The sequence below is a fragment of the Meleagris gallopavo genome, chromosome 1 (assembly GCF_000146605.3).
Source record: "Meleagris gallopavo isolate NT-WF06-2002-E0010 breed Aviagen turkey brand Nicholas breeding stock chromosome 1, Turkey_5.1, whole genome shotgun sequence".
NCBI classification, from domain to species: Eukaryota; Metazoa; Chordata; class Aves; order Galliformes; family Phasianidae; genus Meleagris; species Meleagris gallopavo.
The window spans coordinates 52,830,127-52,836,612 of record NC_015011.2 but is presented as its reverse complement, the minus strand read 5'-3'; positions in this window follow the sequence as shown (position 1 = coordinate 52,836,612).

Here is a 6,486-nt window from a genome sequence, read left to right as displayed (position 1 = left end):
CTAGGCTAAATAACCCCTGTTCCTCCAGCTGTTCCTCCTAAGACTTGATGATCTCCAAACCCTTCACAGATTCATTGCTGCTCTTCTGGCATGATCCAGCACCTCAGTGTATTTATTGTAGCAGGGGTCCAAAACTGAACACAGTGCTCCAGGCGCAGCCTCACCAGAGCTGAGCACAGAGGAACAATTACTCAACAGAACCTCAGAACCACATCATCTTCAAACAGCTTAGGCTGAAAGAAACTTCAAGCCTATCCAGTTCCAACTCCCTGCTGTCAGCAGGGCTGCTAAGCACCATACCAGGTTGCCCAACCAACCAGGTCTTAAGTGCCTCCAGGGATGGGGCATCCACAGTTTCTCTGGGCAGCTGTGCCACGGCCTCACCACATTCTGAGTAAAGAATTACTTTCTAACATCTAACCTCAGTATTCCCTCTTTTAGTTTAAAGCTATTCCTTCTTGTTCTATCACTATCAAAGCATGTAAAAAGTTGGCCTCCTTGCTGTTTATGAACTCCCCTCGAGTACCAGAACGCTGCACTGAAGTCTTCCTGCAGCCTTCTCTTTTCCAGGATGAACAAGCCCAGCTCCCTCAGCTTGTCTCTGATCATCTGCATGGCCCTCCTCTGGACCCACTCCAACTACACATCTTTTTTGTGTTGCAGGCCCCAGACCTGGATGCAGTACTCCAGATGGAGCCTCACAAGGGCAGATAACAGGGGGACAATAATTCAACTCACCCTGCTGGCCACCCCTCTTTTGATGCAGCCCACAATTTAGTTGGCCTTCTGAGTGGCAAGCTCCCACTGCTGGCTCACTCACAGTTTTTCATCCACCACAAACTTCAAAGTTCTTCTGCACAGAGCTGCTCTCAGTGAACTGTTCTCCCAGTCTGTACACGTATCTGGGACTGCCCAATCCAAGTGCAACACTCCGCACTTGGCCTTGTTAAAACCTCATTAGGTTCTCATGGGCCCACTTTTCAAGTCTGTCCATATCCCTCTGGATGAAATCCCTTTGTTTTATTGTGTCAAGTGCACCACACAGCTTGATATCATCAGAAATCTTGCTGAGGGCGCGTTCAATCCCACTGCCTATATCATTGATGAAGATGTTGAAGAGCAGTGGCTCCAAGACAGACACCATCACCAGCTTCCACCTGGGCATAGATACACTGACCACAGTCCACTTCCATAGTCCTTCTGGTCACACCATTTCTGATACAAATCAGGATGATGTTGGCCCTCTGGACCATCTGAGCATACTACCGGCTCATATTCAGTTGTCTGACAACAAATACCTCTGGGTCCTTTTCTATCAGACAGACTTCCAGCTACACTTCCCCTAGCCCACAGGCAATAAACTTTAGCTTGAACTTATTGTGACCCAAGTATAAGACACACCACTTAGCCTTGTTGAAGCTCATACAATTGGCCTCAGCCAATCAGTCCAGCCTAACAAGATTCCTCTGCAGTTTCCTTACGCTTAGGCAGATCAAACTTGGTGCTGTCTGCCAACTTAGTAAGGCTGCACTTGATCCCCTCATCCTGATCACCAATACAGATACTAAAGGGAAAAACATCTTAAGTATATTTTTACATAAACATATGTATACAAGCACACCTATATAAATTTAACCTCATGTATTATCAAAACAAAAAGAATATTTTTGAAATATACATTTAGAAAAGCTAGTTCAATCAGTGGAGCTGCAGTTAGAATAACAACCTGTGTAACAGCACTGTTTAATAACTTTGCTCCCTTGCATGTTCCAGATCTGTAATCTATTATAGCTGTCCACACATCTTGAAGCTCCCGGGCTTCCTTTTAGAATGAGCCAGCTAGGCCTTTCTGATCCAGAATTAGGTGAAGCTTTGAAGCCGATTCACTACAGGGACCATTCCCCGCAGACAGCATGGATGAGACTGCTTCTGGCTTCTTGAGCTCTTTTAGAAACTCCCAGCACTATCTCAGCAGGTTTGCTGCCTTCAGGCACTGCCATCATACAATACTTCAGGAAACACACCATACACTTGGCTGAACCGTAGCAGTTTTTCCAAACCATATAAAGAAAGAAAACTAGTAAGGTCTTGGAACTCAAAAGAGATCTAAGCAAAGAATACACTGCAATATGGATGCAGCCAATCTGCTCTACAGGGGCAAAGTGATGTGAATGACAGTCATTCTCCGCCTCTTGCTTTGCAGATCAGGATGCACTCTCTGAAGGCAATGCTTTGGGCAGTATACATTTTGTTACTACAGTATCTATTTTGTAAAGCATTATATTTTAACACGCCCATACGAGGCACAATATTTAGAATATATATTTAATATAGTGGCCACATAAGCTGCAGGTTCATAGCAGATACAGTACCAGTAGAGACTGGGATCGTGATACTGCAAACCTAATCAGGTTCAACATAGCAAACTGCAAGGTTTCGCACTTGCCTTGAGGTAATTTCAGATACATATACAAAGTGGGAGAAGAACTCGTTGAGTGTAGCCCAGCCAAGAAGGAATTAGAGGTCCTGGTTGATGAAGAATTTTAAATGAGCCAGCAGTGTGCACTTGCAGCCTGGAAGGCCAATGGTATCTTGGGTTCCATCAAAAAAGGGGTGGTTAGCAGAGTGAGAGATGACCGTTCTCTTCTATTCTGAGGCCCCAGCTGGAGTACTGTGTCGATGTCTGAGGCTCCCAACACAGGAAAGATGTGGAGCTTTTGGAGAAGATCCAGAGGAGGGCCACAAAGATAATCAAAGGGCTGGAACACCTCTCCTATGAAGACAGACTGAAGGAATTGAGCTTGTTTAGCTTGGAGAAGAGAAGGCTGCAGTGAAACCTTATTGCAGCTTTCCAAAATTTAAAGGGAGCTTAGAAACATGATGGAAATCAACTTCTTAGACAGGTAGATAGTGATAGGACAAAGGCAGAATGATTTTAAACTAAAGGACGGGAGATTTAGATTAGACGTCAGGGTGGAAGTGTTTTACAGAGACAGTGGTAAGGTGTTGGTACAGGCTGCCCAGAGAGGTTGTGGGTGCTCCACCCCTGGAGGTTTTCAAGGACAGGTTGGATGATGCCATGGATAGCCTGATCTAGTATTCGATCTAGCTGTTTGCAACCCTGCCTGTGGCAGGTAGGTTGGAACCTAATGATCCTTGAGGTCCCTTCCAACCCATTCTATGGTTCTATGGTTCTATGATTCTACGACTGCATTAACCCCGTGGTTAACATTTCATCATTCTTCATGCAGAAGAGTTTTCTCAGTTGCTCACAAGAAGCTGTCAGCAAGACAGCATAGAAATATAATGATTGTGAAAACAATTCCAGCACCCTTCTAAAAATAAAACTTTTTAAAACTTTGTTCTTGTTGCTACGAGATGCAAAAATATAGGACATAACAATGCAGTTATCTGAAGGGCAACAGAAAGAGCCAGTATTATAGAAAATGTATCACATTATTATTAGCTATACTGATTCACACAGATTGGCTGATTTTGACAACAAATTCCATAACACTGTTTTTGAACATTCATCCATAGTTATGAGGATAGATTTTCATACAAAGAGTTTTGTTTGCAGCCAAGATTATATATATTAGCTACTTTTTCAATTGATAAGATTTTAAAAAATGGCTGAAAAGAGTTTGGATGTCTTCATGTTTTGGTTTTGTGGGTTTTTGTTGTTTTGTTGTTCTTTTTTTTTATTTTTTTGCTGCTGCTGATTAGAACTATAGATTATAGATATAGGAAATGCTTGCAGTGATTACACACTGTTGCACAGCCAAAAGGGAAGGTAAATCCTTTATTTTCAAGACAACAATGAATCTACATCGAAAGCATTTGAAAACATAGAGAACATGCTGAAATCAATTGGCTTGAATTTGATCCAACATTTGTTTCACACTAATTGCTGAGCTCATATTGCATAAAATATTTTTCAGGGAGCCTATAACTTGGTCTTGAACGTTCCAAAGTCAAGTTTTCAAGTATTTGTCCTTACTTGCCCCAAAGTTTCAAAGTTAAAAATTATTGTGTTTGCACTGTGTTATGGAAATGCCAAGCCACACTGAACAGCAAAATGGTATTTTTTACACAATGCTATTGAAAGGAACTTAAAATATATTCCAGTTATTAGAAGTTGCTCTGGTACATCAGGTGAAGACAGCTCAAGTGCAATTTTTGTGTGTGTTACAAATGACAAAGCTGGAGATAAAGGGCAGACCCACTCAGTACCGGAAGACTATTTATATCTCTTCTATAATATGCTAAAAATGTCTAGTACAGTTTTAAGAATAACACGATCTTACATTAGCTATAATTTTGACATAATGTTATAATTACAAGGTAAATGATGACCTAAGTGGCTGATTCTTTGGCCAGAACTGTAATTCTTACCTCTTATCTACCCTAATAGTGAGTTTCTTTTGCACTCTATGCATTAGTTCTGCAGCGCATACGACTGACTTTGTATTTTGTTGGCACCAAGCAAAATCATTTTTAATTTGATTTCTCTAAAAAGAACCAGCCTTTAAAGAAAATACATTTATTCTTGAAGGGTTGGAACTTGATAAAATGCTAAATAAGGACGTAAATTGTTTGTATTTCATACAGTTTATACATTTTATCATTGTGTGGAAAAATGAACTTATATTCCATATATTAAAACTTGTGAAATTTATTTTCTAATTTACATACATTGGTTAAAAGAATATTTTACTTTTCGAACAGACTTAAATAGATTAAATAAATTTGTTAATATTATTTCTGTTACAGCTGACCTTAAACTTATATTTTATCTCCATAGGTAAAGATTTCTACAAATGGATTTTGAAACAAAGATATGGTTGAAATATACTGAAGTTGACAATAAACATGAAAATTGTTTTAATAAGAAACTGAAGCTTTAGTTAATATAGTTGTAAGGAAAAAAAAAACATGGAAAACTGTGTTCCTATAAAATGCCTGTTAAGCAATGGCAATCAGTATTATTTCTGCCTACGTAGTAACTGAACAACAAGAACTAATAGTCTAACAACCTCAGTGTTCTAGAACTAAAAGAAGGGGCTCACCAGCTGGGAAGGGGAATAAAGTGCTGCTTGTCTGTTTTACCTCAGTAACACCTTCAGACTTCAAAGCATTAAAATTTCATCTCTCAAACTGTATTTGAAACTATGAAAACCAGGAACTTCCTCGCTTTTAAATGAAAGCCAAAGCTGTATGAGAACTTTGTGAACTGAAGTTGACATAAAATACCACCTTCTTATCGCTCACAAGAAAATTGTAGAGTTTTGCAGTAACATTGGAGGCATTAATGAAAATGAACATGCCTATTTAAAGACAGCTCAAACCTCCACTGGACGTAAATCACACGTTCAGGCAATTACCAAGCAGCCCTTGAATTCTGGCAGACACAGATCACGTAGGTCAGCTATGCTGAAGTGCCTTTCAAGCACCCTGTGGTGACAAAAAGCTTAAAAACTTTAGTAAGCAGATGCCAGGTGGAGTTTATATCCAATCAAATAAAATATCCTGTAATACTTTAATTGTTGAGACCTTATCACATATTCACATGGAAATAAGAATTCACCTTTTCAGGTTAATACTATAAAGCAGTAGTGTGAAACAAAGCAGAACTTTATAGACTGAACTGTGTCTTTTTTTGTGTCTAAATACTTCAGAAGAGGTAATGCTGAATGTGCAATATATCTTGAGGTATTTTTGTCATCTTCAAAGCTATATTCAATAATATGATCAAACGCTACGTGTCATTCTTCTAATACTTAAAGTGACGGGCAAATAATAACACAAAAGAGTTCAGGAGGAAAACTGCATTTGCACAGCAACGATAGAGTTTTATCAGGCTTGAAAAACTGAAATATAAACAGTTCTATAGGAGAATATTATTTTACTACTTCTGATACTAAAATACTTTATCAGTAAAAATATTTTTTTCTATTTTCAGAGTTCATTTGAAGGTCTCAACATTTTCTTAGTGCTTCTATTGCTCTTGTAACATCCCAATTATATTATCATTATCCCTAAATTATATGTCTTAATATTTACATGTTTTTGGGAGATACCAGGCACCTAAAGTACAAATCTGTAGAATTTAAAGAGAAGTTGAGTTTATCGTTGATTTGCTGTGTAACAGTAAAGTCAGAAGCAGCATTCAAAAAGCTTAATCCAAGTGAAAATATCTCCTTCTAAGCAATACCTCAGTTCTCATTAATATTTTACCACAGTAGCTCAATAATCTTGTCTAAATGCCACTAACAAAGATTAATGAATCAGATCTATGCATTTTGGATTTTTTTTTCTTCATAATGACATGCTATATTTCCTGTTTAGTTTTTAGTGCCATCTTTAAGATTAAGAGATTTTGGATAAGTGTCTAAAATTATTTCCCTTTATGAATAATATGAAGGACCTGGAGGTATATAAAATCAAAAGTTTATGGGTAAAAAGTTCAATCAGTATGCTAATAGC